We start from the raw sequence: 21,893 nt of genomic DNA, 5'->3' as shown, positions 1-21,893 counted from the left end.
CTATAGTAAAAATAAGGAACAAGGTGTTTTCCGCTGACAGAGAATATTCAAGTAGAATATTGGTATTTCTTTTGGTGACGGTATAAAGGGCCATTGATTTATACATCATAGTAAGGGTCTCCACACAAAAATTCATTTTTCTAGGTAATAATTGCTAAAATTCACATTTTCATTTGTTCATGTGTGTGTGTGTGTATATATATATATATATATATATATATATATATATATATATATATAGTTTAGTATGATCCACTTTTAACTAAGTCTAAATGAAATGTTCCAGAGGTTTGGGGTAGTTCATATCTAAACCAAAAGTTTTACTAGAATTCTTATAGGAATTAACCTCTGGACATTTGGGTTGCTTAATTCTATATTTTTCTTTTAATTTTTAAAAATTTGATACATAATAGATGTACATATGCTAAGGGTACATGTGATAATTTAATACATTCATATAATATGTAAAGATCAAATCAGTGTAACTGGGATATCCAACACCTTAAATAGTTACATTTTATTTATGCTCAAGACATCAAAATTATTCTCTTCTAGGTATTTTGAAATACACAATAGATTATTATAAACTATAATCACTCTACTGATCTATCAAACACTAGGTCTTATTTCTTGTATCAAACTACATTTGCACTCACGGGCTGGTGAATTCTACAAAAGGGTATAGGGGTTTGCCTATTGGTTTTTTCATTCTTGCCATTTTGGTAAGCAGTATATAATCATCCATATACATTCCCATTTGTACCATTTCTTGTTTATATTTGACTTTTGTTATTGTATACACCCCCTCCTTAGTAAAAGGCTTTATGAAAATCCTAATAGCTCCATTAGGCACAAAGTAAATATAGTGTCCCCTTATTGTAAAATAACAGGCAATGAACACAAGTAAAAGGTAGTTCAGCTTTGATCAAAGTTTATATTTAGGTCAGTACTAATTGTGGCACTAGGATCAACCTGATTTTAGTTGCAGCCTTCCCCCCAGCAGCCTGCTCTATCTCTGCAAATTTTACCTTTCATGTCAAAGGAATTTCTCTCAACTATTGTTAACCTCATCATTTTTCCAGTAGTTTTTAGTTCTTTTTTTTCCCATGTGGATGATTTTTTCTGAAAGGTCTTACATCCCATTGATCCCACCGTAAGTTCCCACAAAATTCTTTAACAAAATTAAAATGTCTCAGGATTTCTATTTGCATTAGAGATATACTACCTTACTTTTCCTACACACTTTAGGGCTCCATAATAGAGTCCTATTTTGATGGATCATAGAGTTACAAAACCATGAACTATTAGAGTTGAGCAACAATTTAGAAAACCTTAATTTCACAGATATAGAAAGTGAGGCCCAGAAAGGTTAAATTATTCAAGCTCAGAAATTATTCATTTATCTATTTATTTTAACACAGAAGATGAGTGCTTACTGATACTACCTAGAAAATAAATTTTAGCTTTTTTTTTTTTTTTAATAATAGCAATAGAATTCCTTGAGCCTCAGATTTACAAAATGGTTCCCAGAATGAGAAACAATGGTTTTGTAACATGCTATTTAAAAGAACAACTTAATATTTTCACCAAGGTTAAAACATATGTAATATATATTATGCTGTCTGAAGAAATTATTTTATTTTCTTGTATAAGGACAGAAAATACAACCTCAACAAGCATCAAGTTAAAACTTAGGGAAGCATGTCAAATTTGAAGTAGCTATGTTTTTATGTTTAAACAGTCCAACATACAGAATTCACTTTCTTTTTATTTCTTTTAGTTACCTTCATTTAGATTCCTGAGTGACACCTAGGTGGTGATGTACCAAATTCATCTCCAATAAGCATTGATCTGTAATATACCTCAGATGAAGAAGGAAAAAGAAATAGCACAATGTTAAGAATTTCTTGTTTTTATATGGGGTTGGCAGTTGCATGAAGCATTATCACAATATTTGATCTTCACAATGATTTTTAAAAATCATCATAGGTAACAGTAGCTTCATTCTACATGGAAATAAGGAATAAAAAGAAATAAAAAGAAAATATGTTCAAAGCTACAGATACAACAATTGTAAATAACAGAAAATCAGTACATTTGTATAGCAATGATGGGTTCCAGAAAGTAATATAGCTCAGAGAAAATGCTCATAACAGAAATTCTATTTCTTTGACTTTCAGAACTCTGCCATTTTGTCCCTTTATGTTGAGTTAAATAAGAAAAACCTCAAGAAGAAAGTAACAAATTAGCCAGGGCAATAGCTCATGCCTGTAATCTCAGAACTTTGGGAGGCTGAGGTGGGCGGATCACCTGAAGCCAGTAGTTCAAGATCAAAATAGCGAAACCCCTTCTCCACTAAAAATACACAAATTAACCAGGTGCATTGGTTCAGGCCTGTAGTCCTAGCTAATTGGGAGACTGAGGCACGAGAATAGCTTGAACCCAGGAGGCAGAGGTAGCAGTGAGCAGAGATGGCGTAACTGCACTCCAGCCTTGGTGACAGAGTGAGAGTCTGTCTCGGGGGGTAAAAAAAAGGTAACAAATCGCATTTTTACATAGAACAAGAACAACTACTATGGTGTGGTTAACCTTCATTGATTTTTGAACGTTTTCTGCATAGTCATAAATTACCTAAAAATAAGTTTCCTTTTAATGAATCTGTTTCAATTGCAAATTTCTACAAAGCAATGTTTGAAGTTTTTAGTAGCAAAGCACATAAAGAATAACTAGATTTTGTAAATCCAGTCCATTGTGCAAAATAAGTTTTAAGGGTTTTTTGGCCGGGCGCGGTGGCTCACACCTGTAATCCCAGCACTTTGGGAGACCGAGGCGGGCGGATCACGGGGTCAGGAAATCGAGACCATCCTAGCTAACACGGTGAAACCCCCTCTCTACTAAAAATACAAAAAAATTAGCCGGGCGTAGTGGCGGGCGCCTGTAGTCCCAGCTACTCGGGAGGCTGAGGCAGGAGAATGGAGTGAACCCGGGAGGCGGAGCTTGCAGTGAGCCGAGATTGCGCCACTGCACTCTAGCCTGGGCGACAGAGTGAGACTCCGTCTCAAAAAAAAAAAAAAAAAAGAGTTTTGTTTTTTTTTTTTGCCTTGGTCTCCCTGAAATTTTTTTTTTTTTTGGAAAGAAATCAGGAAAGTTCTCAATATTCAAGAAAAAACTATGTCCCATGGCTCTAATAGTCCTTTTGGTATTTTTCACTTAATGTTTGGTGATGTATTATTCAAACACATGGACATAGCAGTTTGCCTTGAAGAACTCTAAACAAAGACTGATATAACTCAACTAAGCAGAAGTGATATGTTATATGTTATGAAAGATGTGATTTCTCTTTTTTTTTTTTTTTTTTTTTTTTTGAGACGGAGTCTTGCTCTGTCGCCCAGGTTGTAGTGCAGTGGTGCGATCTCGACTCACTGCAACCTCCACCTCCCAGGTTCAAGCGATTTCCCTGCCTCAGCCTCCCGTGTAGCTGGGACAACAAGCATGTGCCACCACTGGCTAATTTTTTGTATTTTAGTAGAGACGGGGTTTCATCATGTTGGTCAGGATGGTCTCGATCTCCTGCTTCGTGATCTGCCCACCTCGGCCTCCCAAAGTGCTGGGATTACAGGCGTGAGCCACTGAGCCTGGCCCATTTCTCTTTTGCCTCTGATACATCCCCTCCAGTAATCAGACCTATTAGCTCTACCAAAACTTAAAGTGGCATTAATCCATGGTCTTCTATATAGGGATAGAAACCTAATACTTAGAGTCTATTTGAAGAGAAGCAAGATGAACGTCTTGAAACTCTTGAAGAAAATTACATCATATACTTTGAAACAAAAAGTTATGTATTTAATTCCAAGTTCTATCACTTATTTGGGAAAATTTGTTTCTCTCAGACTTAGATCTTCGCAAAAAAAAAAAAAAAAAAAAAAAAAAAAAGAGATAAAAAGCCTACCTCCTTGGGTTTCTGTAACTAATGAGCAAATGTGCCTGAGGTGGCAACCACAGTGCCTTGCATATATAGTAGGACCTCAAAAATATGTTAGTGCCACACAAGTGCTAAACTCTATGATATTTATAAGTACAATTTGGTATGGTAATTATAAGTACAATAAGAATTTACAAAAGAGATCAGTATAGGCTAGGTAAAGAGATGATATGTAGTGTGAGCTTTAAGAAAGTAAAATGAAGTACAGTGAAAGAACACTAGACGGAGCATCAGGCAACTTGGCCTCTTGTCCATGCACCTGATTCTAAAGCATATTAAATGCAGGACTTTTAACAAGTAAATTAATTTTTCTGGGTCTCACTACAATAAGGGGGCTACGATCAATACACTCAAAGGAGTTTTACAATGCCTCTAATCTACGGCTTACAGGCCTTTGGTTAAGATGTGACTAGGCAGCATGCTTTTTTATTTTCACAGGACAGGCAGTCTTAGGAAAAGCACAGGGAAGTTGATGAACATTGTAGGCATGAAATGGAGAGGTAGCATATCAGACAACAGAGGAACTCATAAGAAAGTAATGTCTAATAAAATAATGTTGTTAGGTCATAGCCAAATTTTCTTTGACCATCAGAGTGAGGAGATTGGACTTGATCAAATAGCAAAAGTCAGTATCTGAGGAATGTGTAATGAAAGAGTATTGGTTGGAAATTATTCCAGGAGGATGAATTGAAGTGAAGAGAGATTATAGAGGCATAGAGACAGTCAAAAGGCTATGTAACTTTGAAATCATATCTTTATTTTAAAAGATAACCTAATAACCAAATCATTAATTGATATTCAACATATTGTAGATGCAGAATATAATAATGTATACAGTCTTATGAAAGCTTTAATTAGTTCAGTTTTAAGGAGTTTTATTGACAGTGCTAAGGAAGGCATAAAGCTTTACATATGCAGCACTTATTGAATTCATTTTAAACGTGTTGGGCAACTTTAAGTTGTGAATACTACTGTTGTGTGACTTCCTTCAACAAATATTAAGTAACAATAAGCAGAATAATGACTATTACCTTAAAGAAAGGACCATTTATCTTTAAATCTTCTTGCTAAGGACATATTATATGTTAGTAATTATTTTAGGTTAGCAAGGTTTAACAGTATGTCCTTTTCCCAATTCCAGAGCCTGCTAGAAACAAATAAGATGGATGAGGCAATTACTACATGGTAGTTTGGAGGAACATTGGTGACCCCAATAGACAATGAAGACCTGGCCATGTAAAGGGAAGGGAACGCATGAATGTATATATAATAAATATTTATCAGGGATCTCTGCAATTTTTCAAAATTATTTGCTCATATCCTCAAAACCTTCTTGGTTGTGCCTTTGTCTTTTCCATCTCAAGGTATTCTTTTCATTAATTGGGGCCAAGATTTTGTCTGCTACCTGTCTGGAGGTATAACAAGTCAATATGACAAGTGTGAAGAAATACGGATTGTTCTCAACTTATAAAAGAGCTGCACAACAGAAATTCATTTATAATTCAGTTATTTGTATTAAAAATTATTTTCTTATTAAAATCACTGCAAAAGTCCAGTTGGCTGTAGTCTCCAGCATAAACCCAAAGCAGAGGACATTATCTCTGTCTGTGGGGTGTGTGCACGCATGTGTGTGTTTTTATAGACTTTCTGTTAGAGGGTAAAAAGGAGGTGGTAGGGATACATCAGGAGGCTGTTTTAGAGTCAGCAATGAGGTAGGTCAGTTGGCTCAGAACAGCTTGGTTACTTTCTGAATGAAGCAAGAATATTAGGGACACAGAGTGATCTCAGAATGGGAAAGAGATGAGCATTTAGTGAATAAATGAGGGTTTGTTAACACAGAGTGCTTATATTTTTTGTATTTGCAACTTCGGAAAGTTCAAGTCTGCAATTGTGCACATAGGTGCATGTATTCATGCTTGTGTGATGAGATGAGGCAGATAAGGATATGCTAAGTATAATGTGGAAAAAAACCAATTCTATTACAAATGGACGTAGACTAGCCAAAACATATTGAGATTTGATAATATAATAAAAATAAAGATTGCAGCAATTATGTTTATTATTCCACAGTTTCCCTCGTTCACCATATAACATTATTTCCTTTGACTTTGCCTCCAATATACTGCCTTTTTACTGCTACAATCTTATAACCATTCTTTATTTAATTGAGGAACTCTAACACACTGGATCAACAATCTCTATCCAGTAAACAGTTCACTTAATAAATCCGGGTATCTTTAAAAGGGGATTGGCTGACATGACTTATGGGAGGCCAAAACAGAAATTTCATACATGCTTGCTTAATAATTTTACACTAATTATATTTGACACCAAATACTTTCAAACACAGAATTTAAAACTTTGAAAACTGTAGTGTACTACTTGTCCCTTTAAGTGTAGAAAATGCAATACATTCCAACACAGCTGCCTCAGTTTATTTCAAACCTGAAAAACATGGCAGATTACACAGATCTTGCATCTGTTGAATGCACCATATCCACACTAGTGTCACTGAAGCAAATATTTCTGAAATTTAAAATTTTAAGTAAATTCCCTTTGGGGGGAAAAAGCAGCTTCTTTAGTCAATTATTTGAGATTTATGATGACAGATAATACTAAAATTCTCCTAATTAAGTCTTTACCAATTTTTGGACTCAATTTGGTTTGGTCTGGTTTTCTCTTCCTGCCTGAATATGATGCATCACTAATCCTGTTGCTTTATTTGAGAGGGCTGGGCCAAGGAATCTTGAGTCATCAGGGAAGATATATGATTCTGAAATTCCTATGGAGAGAAAGTCACTGCCACATATTTTCTATAGTAGGGGATGTAACAAAGATCATCTTTACTTTGAGCTTGGAGTAATTGGTTCTCATTTGGATTGTCTTTGTAGGTTTGCTCAGAAAACTACACATAGTGTAGATGCAGGGAGAAGTCTAGATTCAATTAAAGACATCAGTCTTTTATCAGATTAACAATTGTTTTCTCCCTAATTATGCAAAGAAGAACTGACAGGTCACATTATTAGCAGCGGGAAATTTTTGAATTGCTCAATATGTACTTATTAATGACATTCACTTTGAGATATTTGACTAATTTATCCTAAAAGGAGATTCCAATTTCATTTACTGTATTTCAGTTGGACACCCTCAGGACCCTATCTTATCTGACAACGAATCCAGCAATAGGAGACAATGGAAGCACTCTAGTATTATGAAGAAATATGATCAAACTGATATATAAAAGAGAGACTTTATGGAAGGGTCTGGTTCACAGATAGCCCTAGTAAAGTAGTTTAATAATTAACAAATTTTTGGCAAGTAGTCTGTATCTTTGGGTAGAAGATGGTGTTGTGGTATCTTAGATTAAAAATTCTTAGAAACCATATTTTCCACTTAAGAAAATGCAGCATACTCCTACAAAGCTAGGAATGGAAAAATTGTTTATCTGTATGTAAATATATTTAATTAAGAAGCTATTTGACTGGATGTTGCTTTGATTATCTGGAGTATGTGGGTGCTATATTTACTTACCTAAAGGTTGAGATTTACTAAGATTTATTTCAATTAATATTAAAATAACTAAGCTTATTCATCTATTCCCATGGCTGTATGAGGAGAAAGGAAATTATACACTGGGTAGACCACTTTAAAATGAATATATTCTGACATTACGTTGATTGCTTTGGTTCACTTATGGTTGGTTAAAAAAATTTATTTATTTTAAAGTGAGATTTTCTAACTTTTAAAATTATTTAAGTGTGAAAGCACCCCTGTTCTCTCAATTATAATTGCTTGTGATTGACATATGGACATGGATATAAGAAAGTAGGAAAATATGGATATACCAAAGCTCTATGGGAAAGCAGTTGTCCATTCATCCAGAAAATGCTTTGCTAGTGAAGGCATATAAAGAGCATTGTTTCTAAGTTATTCATAATGTATTGTGAAGTTCTGTCAATCTCCAATAAAAATCATGAAAGTGGTTGCAGACATTTCTGTTACCTAGTCAAGGTCAAAAGTTGTATGTACCCAGGGCATAGCGTTTATTTGACTGGATATTCTATTCAAAACTATTTTTTATTATTCTATTTTGGGGGAATCAATGCCTTCTATTTTAAAAATTTGATTCTTCTTCTGGTGAAAGCAGCTTATTTGCAGGTCATTTTCATCTAAAATCAACATAACATTTTACACACACATAGGAAACATAGTTCTTACATGTTATGATTTGAAATACAAAATGAAAGCTACATTATTTAAAACTAGTTATCTAAAACTTATTACATTTATATTTTCATTCAGCTGGAAACATCAACGCAATAAAATAAAACATATTTTAGTTGCTTTTATGTACTCAACACGGGAGCACCCAGATTCATAAAGTAAGTTGTTAGGGACCTACAAAAGACTTAGATTCCCACACAACAATAGTGGAAGACTTCAACACCTCACTAACAGTATTAGACAGATCGTCAAGGCAGAAAAGTGACAAAGATACTCAGGACCTGAACTTAACACTTGACCAAATGAATCTAATAGATATCTACAGAACTCTCCTTTCATTAACAACAGAATATGCATTCCTCTCCTCACCACATGGCATATACTCTAAAACTGACCACATAATCTGTTGTAAAACAATCTTCAATAAATTCTTTAAAAACCTGAAATCATAACAACACTCTTGGAACAAGTGCAATAAAAATATATTTCAATATAAAAAAATTCCTCAAAGCCATAAAATCACATGGAAATTAAACAACCTGCTCCTGAATAACTTTTGGATAAATGATGAAATTAAGACAAAAATCAAGAATTTATTTGAAACTAATGAGAACAAAATAAAACATGCCAGAATCTCTGGGACACAACTAAGGCAGTGTTAAGAGGGAAACCTGATGTGCTAAGTGCCCACATCAGAAGGTAATGATCTCAAATTAACAACTTAACATCATGACCAGAAGAACTAATAAAGCAAGAGCAAACCAATCCCAAAGTCAGCAGAAGACAAGAAATAATAAAAACCGGAGTTGAACTGAAGAAGATTGAGACGCAACACACAGCAGATAAATGGACCCAGGAATTGGTTCTTTGGAATAATTACAATAGATAAACTGCTAGCTAGACTAATAAAGAAGAAAAGGAGGACCAAATAAACACAATTAGAAATGATGAAGGGAACATTATCACTCACCTCTAAGAAATACAAGCAACCATCAGAGACTAGTATAAACATCTCTATGCAGAGAAGCTGGAAAATCTAAAAGAAACTGATAAAATCCTAGATAAATATATTCTCCCAAGACTGAACCAAGAAGAAACTAAATCACTGAACAGACCAAGGATGAGTTCCAAAATTGAATCAATAATAAATAACCTACAAACCAAAAATAATTAAAAAAAATTAAAAAAAGAAAAAAAAAGCCCAACACCAGAAGGATTCACAGAAGAATTCTACCAGATGCACAAAGAAGAGTTGGTACCATTCCTACTGAAAATATTCCAAAACATAGAGGAGAAGGCCTCCTCCCTAACTCATTCCATGAGGCCAGTATCATTGATACCAAAACCTGGCAAAGACACAATAACAAAAAAATTTAGGCCAACATCCTAGATGAAAATAGATGCAAAAATCCTCAAAAAATAGTAGTAAACCAAATCAGGCAGCACATCAAAAAGTTAATCCACCACAGTCAAGTAGGTTTTATCCCTGGGATGCAAGGTTGGGTCAGCATATGCATATCAATAACTTATTCATCACTTAAACAGAAATAAAAACAAAACAATACGATTATCACAATACATGCAGAAAAGACTTTTGATAAAATTAAACATCCCTTGATATTAAAAACCTTCAATAATCTAAGGATTGAAGGAATGTACCTCAAAAAATATGATCTATCTATGAAAAACCTACAGCCAACATGATATTGAATCAGCAAAACCTGGAAGCATTCCCGTTGAAAACTGGCACAAGACAAGGATGCCCTCTCTTTCTACTCCTATTCAACATAGTATTGGATGTTCTGTCCAGAGCAATCAGGCAAAAGAAAGAAATAAAAGGCAACCAAGTAGGAAGGGAGGAAGTCAAATTATCCCTGTTTGCAGATAACATGATTCTATATCAAGAAATCCCCCTAGTCTCTGCCCAAAAGCTCCTTCAGCTGATAAACAAATTCAGCAAAGTTTCAGGATACAAAATGAACATATAAAAATCAGTAGCATTCCTGTAAACCAACAAAATCCAAGCTGAGAGTCAAATCAGAAATGCAATCCCATTCACAACTGCCACGAAGAAATTAAAATACCTAGGAATACAGCTAACCAGGGAGGTAGAAGATCTTTACAATGAAAATGACAAAACACTGCTCAAAGAAATCAGGGATCACACAAACAATTGGGAAAACATTCCATCCTTATGGATAGGAAGAATCAATATCGTTAAAATGACCATACTGCCTAAAGCAATTTACAATGGTTTAGATACAATGCCATTTCTATCAAACTATCAATAACATTCTACACAAAACTAGAAAAAAAACTATGGTTAAATTCATATGAAACTAGCAAAAAGCTTGAATAGCCAAGGCAACCCTTAGTGAAAAATAGCAAAGCTGGATGTATCATGTTACTTGATTTCAAACTATACTACAGGGCTATCATAACCAAAACAACATCGTACTGGTACAAAAATGGAAACATATACCAAGGAAACAGAATAGAGAGCCCAGAAATAAAGCTGCACACCTACAGCCATCTGATCTTTGACAAAGCTGACAAAAAAAACAAGCAATGGGGAAATAACTACTTATTCAATAAATGGTGCTGGGATAACTGACCGGTCACATGCAGAAGATTAAAATTGGACTTATTTCTTACACCATATGCAAAAACCAACTTAAGATGGATTAAAGACTTAAATATAAAGCCTAAAATTATAAAACCTCTGGAAGATAACCTAGGAAATGCCATTCTGGACATAGGAACTGACAAAGGTTTTGTGCCAAGATACCCAGAGCAATTGCAACAAACACAAAAATTGACAATTGAGGTCTAATTAAACTAAATAGCTTCTGCACAGCAAAAGAAACAATCAGCACAATAAACACACGACCTACAGAATGGGAAAAATATTTGCAAACTACACATCTGATAAAGGTCTAATATACAGCATTCATTAAGGAACTTAAATTTACATGCGAAAAACAACTTCATTAAAAAATGGGCAAAGGACACGAACACTCTTCAAAAGAAGACATACATGCAGCCAATAAGCACGTGAAAAAATGTTCAACCTCTCTAGTCATTAAAGAAGTGCAAATTAAATCCACAGTGAGATATCATTTTACACCAGTCAAAATGGTTACTATTAAAAAATCAAAAAATAACAGATGCTGGTGAGGTTGTGGATAAAAGGAAATGGTTATACACTGCTCTTGGGAGTGTAAGTTAGTTCAGCCATTGTGAAAATCAAGGTGGCAGTTACTCAAATACCTAAAAAAATAATTATCATTTGACCCATCAATCCTCTCATTGGGTATATACTCAAAGGAATATAAATTATTCTACCATAAAGACACATGAACACATATGTTCACTGCAGCACTATTCACAATAGCAACAACACAGAGTCAGCCTAAATGACCATCAATGGTCCACCAGATAAAGTAAATGTAGTACATATATACCATGTAATACTATACAGCCATAAAAAGAGAATGAGATCTTGTCCTGTGCAACCACATGGATGGTTCTGGAGACCATTATCCTTAGAAAACTAACGCAGGAACAGAAAAGCAAATACCCCGAGTTCTCACTTATAAGTTGGAGCTAAATGATGAGAACACATGGATACAAAGAGGGGAAAAAGAGACACTAGGGCCTAATTGGGGATGGAGGGTCAGAGGAGGGAGAGAATCAGAGAGAAATACCTGTAGGGTGCTATGCTTCATACATGTGTGATAAAATAATCTGTACACCAAACCTCCATGCCATGAGCTTACCTATATAATAACAAACCAGCATATGTATCTGTGAACCTAAAATAAATGTTAAATGAAAAGAAATACTTTCATACTACTGCAAAGTTTCATTTGTAAGAAACAACTGGGAAAAAATATCTCTTTTTTCTAATGTTAAGGCTTTTATCTGGGCAATATTATATTTATTACTTATAAGTGGCCAACATTACCCTTAAGTTTACAAAAGGAGAAGGTGTAAAACCATACTAGGTAATCACGACTCTTTCTAGGGAGGTGAAGTCTCTTAGGAACATCACAAAATTGTTCTCTATTGAAGTAAAAATATTATGGAGATACCAATTTTATACTTTCATTTTGGTTATAAGAATCTGTGTCTCATCTAAATGTACAGATGCATTCAATTATATATTATAGTAGAAAACAAAGTAATTATTTCACATTGCACATTTATGCACATGGACAGTATAATCCAAATTAAACGTTTGTTTACCTTGACTAATGAAGGATAACAAGGCTAAAATTCAATGTGTACCATTTTAATTATGCCTCAGTGAAAACATATTAATAATATTTCATCAAAAAGAATATTTGCTGTTGTCAAAATAGTTATCAAACAGACTTAGCAATCTTAATTTGTATATGCAATTCAGAGTGCTAGAGAAAACATTTGATCAAGATGTATTATTCATCAAAAATGTAATTTTACTTATTTTCAGGAGAAATAAGATAGAGTAAGTTTTAAGTCAAAAGTAGAAAAGATTTGGAGTTCTCTGCTCCTGCCTATCGTGTCATCAAAGTAACTCAAATTCTATGACTTTAAGGGAGAGGTTAAAATATCACGGCTATTTCAGAGAGCCTTCTTAATAAAATGATATTTTTGAGAGATGGTTGTTTTTAAATGGCTTGATCCATGGTATTTAAGGCTCATTTGGCTTTATTCTCTCTCTGCACATAGAGGGAAAGAACTAACACTAGGCCATGTATGGACAAGAGGAAGTAGGTCAGTAGATTATGGCTAAGTTTACATTTATGAACTATGCAACCCTTGAAAGAGTAGAAAGCCAGCCAGCCACAGTGAAACCAAGACCATTTTGCTACTTGCCAGCTGTACAGCAGATAAATATTTCAAATGGAAAATCATGTTGCTGGCTTTAAAGGTCAAAGGAGAAGTAATACTGAATACCCTGCTACCTCTCTTCCATAACTTATATATCCAAGTGAAAAAGGAACTTTTAGATCCTGTTCAATGACCTAATACTCTGAATTATAGGAAATGAAAAAAATTTTAAAATCTACACTTGTATAAACTTACCTTAAAAAACTGATTAGCAGCACCTGATGATATGGCAAACTTAGTAACATCTGGTGGTTCATCTTCTACTATAATATCAAAACTAGGGAGTAGAATATTTGGATTGGCATGGAAGTTTAAACTATCAGGATTTTTTTTCTTTCTTTTTTCTTTTTTTTTTTTTTTGCAGTTGCAAGATTTAATGGGGTGAAAACAGGACTCCCATACAAAGGGAGGGGACCCAAAGAGGGCAGCCGTTGCCGGCTCGAATGCCTGGGTTTATATCCCGATCATTGTCCCTCCCGCTGTGGTCTCAGGCGATAGATGATTGGCTATTTCTTTACCTCCTGTTTTTGCCTAATGAGCATTTTAGTGAGCTCTCTTTACTACCTGATTGGTTGGGTGTGACCTAAGTTGCAAGCCTCGTGTCTAAAGGTGGAAGCGGTCACTTTCCCAGCTAGGCTTAGGGATTCTTAGTCGGCCTAGGAAATCCAGCTAGTCCTGTCTCTCAGTCCCCCCTCTCAACAGGAAAACCCAAGTGCTGTTGGGGAGGTTGGCTGATGACCACTCTAACTGTAAACTAGCAGGATTCTTGATACCAATGGGATTCCGGACCCTAGAGAAATCTGTTAACAAGTTAGACTACTTGGCATCAAGGACATCTTTGGAGCCAGTGACGTGCTTAAAGCTAGCAGAGTCCATGCAGTCAACAGAGATTTAGAAGTGAGCACCAAATTTATGGTCATTAAAAACTGTATAATTTCTACCAAACTTAGATGGATCAGAAAATTTAGAGATGGTCAAATTGTCAGGAGTGGAAGTATAGTTAATGCCAACAGCAAAAGTTGGGGGAGTTTCCATAAACAATATTTGGAATAGAGAAACTGGAATGGATTTTTAATTCAGGCTCAGGAAGATTAATATTGATGGTAATAATGGAATTATGAGCTATATGAGTATTTATGTCATATAATTGGGGTTGATGACAAAGTTAGAGCCAAGGAAATGAGTAAATCTAAGGATATGGTTAGTGTCTGAGGCACAGATGGCATCTGCAATATAGCTAGGACTGCAATATAGCATGACTACAACCAGTGGTGGTGTTGATGTCAGTTGCATTGACTGAACTAGCTGAAAAGCTAGGGCTGGTGACATAAAACTGTTTCTGGAAATATAGTTTGGGTGAACTACAAAGTTACAAAGTTAGAATCCACTGTGTGAGTAAATCCTAGGACATAGTCAAGGTCTGTGTCACAGTTTGGGGCAGCTGCATAGTTGTATCCAGCAGCACTAATGGGTTCTGTACAGTAATTGGGGTCGATATCATTATTAGAACCAATAGCAGTGTTGCGAGTAGTAGCATTATTGGGCCTGGCATTATATTTAGATTCAATGTCTCTTACGGGGCCAGGGCTATTGTTGGGGCCAAGGCAATTGTTGTTGGGGCCAGTGCCATTGTTGCTGGGGCCATGGCTCTTGCGGCCCATTTTTAATATTTTTGGAGTCACGGACACTGTTGTGGAAAATATCATTGCCTGGCTCAGTGGCATTGCTAGGGCTGTCATCATTGTTGGAACCAGAATTGTGGTCCTGACCAGTTCTATTTAAGGACCCAGAGGTGTGATTTGGATTAGTGCCATTGTTGGAGTCAGCAGTACTTTCCTTATCAACACTATTGTCTAAGCCAGAAGCATTGTCTGAATTGTTGATGTATTTGTTTTCCTCAGGATCAGTGCTATATTTGGAGTTTGCATCATTGTTAGTGGCATTAAAAATGTTAGGGTCAGTTTTACTGTTGGGGTCAGTTCCATTATTAGGGTCACTATCACTGTTGGAATTATCACCACTTGTAGAGCCAGCATCAGCACTGGGATCAGAACCATTATTGGTATCAACATAATTTTCAGCATTGCTATCTTTGGGAGTAGTGTCATCAGTATCAGACCTGTTTTTGGGATCTTTCTTATCTTTGGTGTTGTCTTTATCTTCAGTGTCTGTTTCATCTTCAGCATCTGTCTCATCTTCAGAGTCTGTCTTATCCTCATGGTCTAACTAATCTTTGGGGAAGAGACTTGTCTTTGGCATTGGTCTTATCTTTGAGATTGCCAGCACTGACCAATTTAGTCTCATTTTCAGGATTGGCTTCATTTTGGAGTTTGAAAGTTACATTTTACTTTCCGTCACTTTCAAGGGCAGAAATATTGCTGGGGTTGATGACATTGTCTGGGCCAGGGGTACTATGGCAGCTCATGGTATTTTGGGGTTTCATGAAAAAGGTGCAGATAAATAGTAGAGCCTAAGAGATTTTTGAAAGCTGAGCAACTTTCGTAATGTAAATAAGAAGTTGAACCTAAGGAATATTTAGAATCTTCCTGGTGTAGAGGACAGTGGTTGCCCACAGGAGACTTAGGATCCAGGGACCGAGATAAGGGGTTATTTCGAGAAGTCTTATAGTGTCTAAAAGATTTAGGGTTCAGATAATATTTTCAATCTAAGGGAATTTGGAGATGTAAAGAATAGTCAGGGTCTGAATCATCATTAGAATTTATGAGACATATATGAAAAAGAGAACTACTGATTTCCATCAAACATTTGGGACATATTTGAACTCCCATGTCCAAAGAATAGGTGTTATTTTTATGAGTCTTGGAGTGTACAGCAGACCTAGGGCTTACGGAATTTGGGTGGAATGCCAGAGGTGTAACCCTCAGCAATTAGGAGATGAATAGGATTCATTTGAGACCCAGAACTCTGAAAACTATGTGTATATCTGTAGTCCTTGTAATGGCTCTTACGGAGATAAATTTTGTGGTTTTCATTTATGTGATGCTTGTTATCTATGAAAGTATTTGGGTCAGGCCGGGCGCGGTGGCTCAAGCCTGTAATCCCAGCACTTTGGGAGGCCGAGACGGGCGGATCACGAGGTCAGGAGATCGAGACCATCCTGGCTAACACAATGAAACCCCGTCTCCACTAAAAAAATACAAAAAAATTAGCCGGGCGTGGTGGCGGCGCCTGTAGTCCCAGCTACTCGGGAGGCTGAGGCAGGAGAATGGCGGGAACCCGGGAGGCGGAGCTTGCAGTGAGCCGAGATCGCGCCACTGCACTCCAGCCTGGGCACAGAGCGAGACTCCGCCTCAAAAAAAAAAAAAAAAAAAAAAAAAAAAAAAAGAAAGTATTTGGGTCTAGAGAAAGGTTGCCGCATTTTTCCTTTAACTTTTGCTGTGATTCTTGTTTGTCTCTGAGAGTTGGAGACACCTCTTTGAATCCCATAATTTTGTAATCACTGAGGTACCTCACAGGTTGAATTATGAAAAATGCTAGAGAGAAACAAGTAAAATATGAGTAAGACTATAATGAAATCTGACTTTGACACTGACATTACAACATAAATCCAAAAAATATTCCCTTCAGTAAGTTATTGTCAGTATTATCTGATATTTCAAGAGGAAGACATGATCCTAAATTTTCTGCTCAAGTAGGTGTCACCTTGAGCTTGCTAAAACATAAAAAAAGAAATGTGTACATTTATGTCATATGTTTATACTCTTCAGATTCACAGAGCTTCCTTTTAAGATGAGAACTCACTATATAGGAATTCATTGGAATAATGTGGTCAAAATAAAATGGTTGTTTTACATAGCTTGGTTACTACAGATCTATATTACTTTTTAATTTTGCCTCTAGTAATACTTACATTTTTTTCTTTCATGGAATATAATCTCTATAATTTATAAAATCTCTATGTTTGAAGACAATAATATTCTCGGGCTTGATATGTGAAAATTGCAAAACTTTCTGATATTATATTTAATAGCAAGAATCAATTTCCATAGCTATTAAAAACTTGCTGGTACATGATTCTGGATATTTAGATATTTATCAGTATCTTAGCTTTAACAAGGATGCCCACTTTTACCACTTCTACTCAACATTATACTGGAAGGCCTTGCCAGAAAACTCAGGCAAGAGAAAGAAAAAAATGGGCATCCAAATTAGAAAAGAAGTGGTCAAGAAATTGCTGTTTGCTGATGATATGACAGTATACCTAGAAAACCCTAAACACTACTCCAAAAAACTCTTACATTTGATAAATGAATTCAGTAAAGTCTCAGGTTACAAAATCGATGTACACAAATCAGTAGCACTGCTATACATCAGCAGTGACCACGCTGAGAATAAATAAAAAACTCAATCACTTTTACAATAGCTGCAAGAAAATAAAATACCATTTGATCCAGCAATCCCACTACTGGGTAACTACTCAAAGGAGAAGTCATTATATCAAAAACACACCTGCATGCATATGTTTATCATGGCACAACTCACAATTGCAAATATATGGAATCAATCTAAGTGCTCATTAACTGATGAGAGGATTAATAAATGTGATATACATACACCATGGAGTACTACTCAGCCATAAAAAGGAATGAAATAATGTAGTTTGCAGCAACTTGGATGGAACTGGAGGCCATCATTCTAAATGAAGTAATGAAGAAATATAAAACCAAACATTGGACTTTTTCACTTGTAGGAGCTAAACCATGAGGATGCAAAGGCATAAGAATGATATAATGGATTTTGGAGACTCATAGGGACGGTTGGGAGTGGGTGAGGGAGAAAAGACTACATATTGGGGACAGTGTAAACTGTTTGGGTGACAGATTCACTAAAATCTCAGAAATCATCACGAAAGGACTTATCCATGTAACCAAAAACGCCTGTATCCACAAATCTATTGAAATAAAAATAAAAATTAATTAAAAGATACAGTGCTTCTATTTCTGTATCCAAAAAAAATCTTTGCCTAACCCAAGGTCACAAAAATGTTTCTGCTCTGTTTTCATCAACAATTTTTTTAGTTTTAGGATTTATTAAATAAATATTAAATAAATAATACTGTATTAATATTTATTATTTATGTATTTATTTTTATAACTATTTGTTATTTAGATCTAACTCGGTTATTTTTGTATACGATGCAAGAAATGCATACAATTAAAGTTTTTTTGTTTTGCTTTTGTTTTTTAAAAATCTTTATGTTCCTTTATTGGAGCAAGATTCCTGATCGGTATACAGTGATGTATTTACTAAACAGAGACCTGTGCAGAAATTACATGCTATCCATCCAGGGTTGACCTGTCCATTAATTCACCTCTGACAAAGTGGCATTTAATTTCAGCTACTATATTTTACACCATTAAAAAGCTTATGCATTAGGGTGCTTCCCTGCACAATGGCATTGAGCAGACAGAGCTGAGTCCATTATCCCACCCAGATTCACATAGTCACATTTGAGAACTTTATACCGGAGAGCAGGGACAGTTACTGCCAACCATCACAGACTTCTTACTCTGAATGCCTATCTTCGTGGCCACATTTTATATAGCCAATGAAGACATGCCAGCAACAGTCCCATGTATATCTTGGCATTAGAGCACCAGGTCTGTTGGATGGTGGTGGCAGGCACTATTATTTTATATCTAGGTAAAAGGCCAATTTTATAAACTGCCACTTGGAGATAAAAATCAAGGGCTCAATATACTCAGAAAGTATTGAGCAATCTGGTATCCCAAATGATGTGAATATTTTCAGAAACCAGTGGCAAATTGTCCCCACCTTTCCCAGCTATGGAGATATTAATACATTGATTCAAATCCCATTACTCAGTCCACATAGCCCTGAGGTCATCCTGCAAAGTGCATATCAAAAAGTACAAAGTTAGGGTGACAAAGTTTGACAGTGATGTTATACAAGTCACACTTGGAAGGTCATAGTAAGCATACCTATGCTGAAAGAAAAGCATCAAATTCTTGGTGTACACATTTAGTTTTATTGTAACAAAGTAACTTGTACACTTTTAACATTTAAAACTGAGCATCATCTTTCCTTGCCAGTGAAACAAAAAGAAAATTTAAAAATAAACAGGAACAAAATTACAATAGAGAATGTCAATTCCAAATAAGATCCTACAGGTTCTGCTGATTCTCCCATTGAGTGGCAGGGCTCAATTCATCATTAGGAGATAATTTGTTTTAAAAGTGTCATCTTAAACCGCAAGTATGTCTGTCAAATATCACAATTAAACATGCCAAAGGAGAAGTCATGCTGTCAAAATGCCCACTTAACCCACCCAAACATCTCAAACACCCTTTGCTGATCTTCCATAACCACATTTTTATACTTTTTTTTTTCTTTTTTTAAACAAGAGAAAGTAGACAGACACATGTTGGTAAAGGCTAGCTGTCCATATTCACACAGAGACACAGTGTACTCTCTGAGCCCAATACATAGAGAAAGGAGGAAAAAAGCTAGAATTCTATGCACTACTACACAGGGGCCTGGCACCCTCCAGCTTCCAGCAAAGCAAAGGGAGCAGGTTTTTCTATTTTCCCACGGAGCTCGGTGTTGTTCATTCCATAGAGTTTTTGTTCAGACAGGAAGGGATAAAAATGAATTTCAAACAGAAAGGGGTAGAGACTCTTTTCCCATTGGATTCTGCTCAAGGTATTTCCCCCCAAATAGGTTGAGAACCATGATGTAGAGAAAAGAGACCTCAAGAACAGGGCAACTGAATACAAAAGGAAAAAAAAATAAAAAAGACTGCAACTTGTTCCCAGGGACTGGAGAAAATTTTAAAAAAGGAAGATTGAAATCCATCAGTGTTCTATTAGTAATCTTCTCCTTCATCCTCCTCTCCATCCTCCCCTTCATCATCATTTTCATCTTCTTCACTTTCATCTTCATCTCCTTCTTCATCAATATCTTCTAATCCTTCCTCCTCTTCATCATCATCATCTCCTTCTTCCCTTTCTTCATCATCCATGTCGGGAACCAAGTAGTACTATAATTGGTTTGGTCAAATATCATCTTTGAAGACGTCTAACTCATCGGCACCTGCATCAGAATGGTCAGTAAACCAGGTAAAGAAGCTCTCTGTCACTGATGGACATTTGGGTTGATTCCAAGTCTTTGCTATTGTGAATAGTGGATTAAGAAAATGTGGCACATATACACCATGGAATACTATGCAGCCATAAAAAAGGATGAGTTTGTGCCCTTTGTAGGGACATGGATGCAGCTGGAAACCATCATTCTCAGCGAACTATCGCAAGAACAGAAAACCAAACACCGCATGTTCTCACTCATAGGTGGGAACTGAACAATGAGATCACTTGGACTCGGGAAGGGGAACATCACACACCGGGGCCTATCATGGGGAGGGGGGAGGGGGGAGGGATTGCATTGGGAGTTATACCTGATGTAAATGACTAGTTGATGGGTGCTGACTAGATGATGGGTGCAGCACGCCAACATGGCACAGGTATACATATGTAACAAACCTGCACGTTATCCACATGTACCCTAGAACTTAAAAGTATAATAATTAAAAAAAAAAAAAAAAAAAAGACGTTCTCCGGTTCCTCATGCTGCCTCTTCCTGCTGGCTTTATTCTGTGTTTGACTTGAACATTTCATCAAATCCTTTCCAGATTTCCATTTGATTTCAGTGGACTTTGAAGATGAATCACCACTCTCATGCAGACGAAATTCTTTGGAGAGAACTTTATTTTCAAAGTAAGGATTTTCATCAAAATAAAAATCTATTCTCTAACCTGATTTAATATCTTCAAATTCTGTCACTTCAACTCTGGTCAAATAATGCAGTGTCTCTTCGTCCTCCTCCCCAAGTAGTGTAGATACTTGTGGATGGTTGACAAATGTTGTTACCCCAAAATTTGGGATTTTGGTGATAAATTCTGACCCCTTCTGAAAAAATGATTGGCAGAGTTTCTTATATTTCTGCTCTACATTCATAATCTCCTCACTGGCTTGTTCATTAAGTCTGTCTATTTCATTTTGTACTTCATCGATGTGTTCAATGCCTTCTTGCTGTTCTTTTTCTTCCTTCTTCGGCAAGCCTGCAGAGGCCGATGTCTCCTCCGGTCCCAGAGCAGGAGGTGGTCTTGATTTCTTCTTTTGAGGTGAGAGTGGAGATTGGCATTTGGACTCCATGCTGCTAGGGAAGTCCAAGAACCAGACCACAAGTCTCCTCACTCATCCGGAAGCAGGCAGAAGACTCTGTTTTGCTTTGTTTTGTTTCACATTTGGATATCGAATGGTATCAGCACCATTTTTTTAAACACTTTTTTTTTCACTGAATTGATGTTGCACCTTGGTAAAAGATGGATCTTCAAGAGACTGAGAAGATAAGCCACAGACTGAGAGAAAATATTTGCAAAACACATATCTGATGAAGGACTGATATCTAAAATACAAAAAAGAACTCTTAAAATTATACAGTAATCAAATGAACAACCTGATTAAAAAATGGGCAAAAGACTTGAACGGACACCACATCAAAAAATATATAAATTTGGCAAATAAGCATATGAAAAGATGCTCTACTATCGTAGGTCATTAAGGAGTTGCAAATTAAAACGACAATGAGATACCACTTTGCATGCATTAGAATGGCCAACATCCAAAACAATGACAATGTTAAATGTTGGTAAGAAAGTGAAGCAATGGGAACTCTCTTTCATTGCTGTCAGGAATACAAAATGATACAGCCACTTTGAAAGACAGATTGACATTCTTAAAAACTAAATATTCTCTTAATCATATGATCCAGC

The 21,893-nt window shown here is 35.9% G+C and overlaps 1 pseudogene; it reads right to left on the bottom strand.

Annotated features, from left to right (window-relative positions):
* Nucleotides 1-19,068: 19,068 nt before the first annotated feature.
* Nucleotides 19,069-21,498, bottom strand: LOC102146422 (protein SET-like; annotated as a pseudogene).
* Between the last annotated feature and the right edge of the window lie 395 nt (nt 21,499-21,893).

The sequence above is a fragment of the Macaca fascicularis genome, chromosome X (assembly GCF_037993035.2).
Source record: "Macaca fascicularis isolate 582-1 chromosome X, T2T-MFA8v1.1".
In the NCBI taxonomy this organism is placed as follows: Eukaryota; Metazoa; Chordata; class Mammalia; order Primates; family Cercopithecidae; genus Macaca; species Macaca fascicularis.
This window is presented reverse-complemented; position numbering and strand designations above follow the sequence as displayed.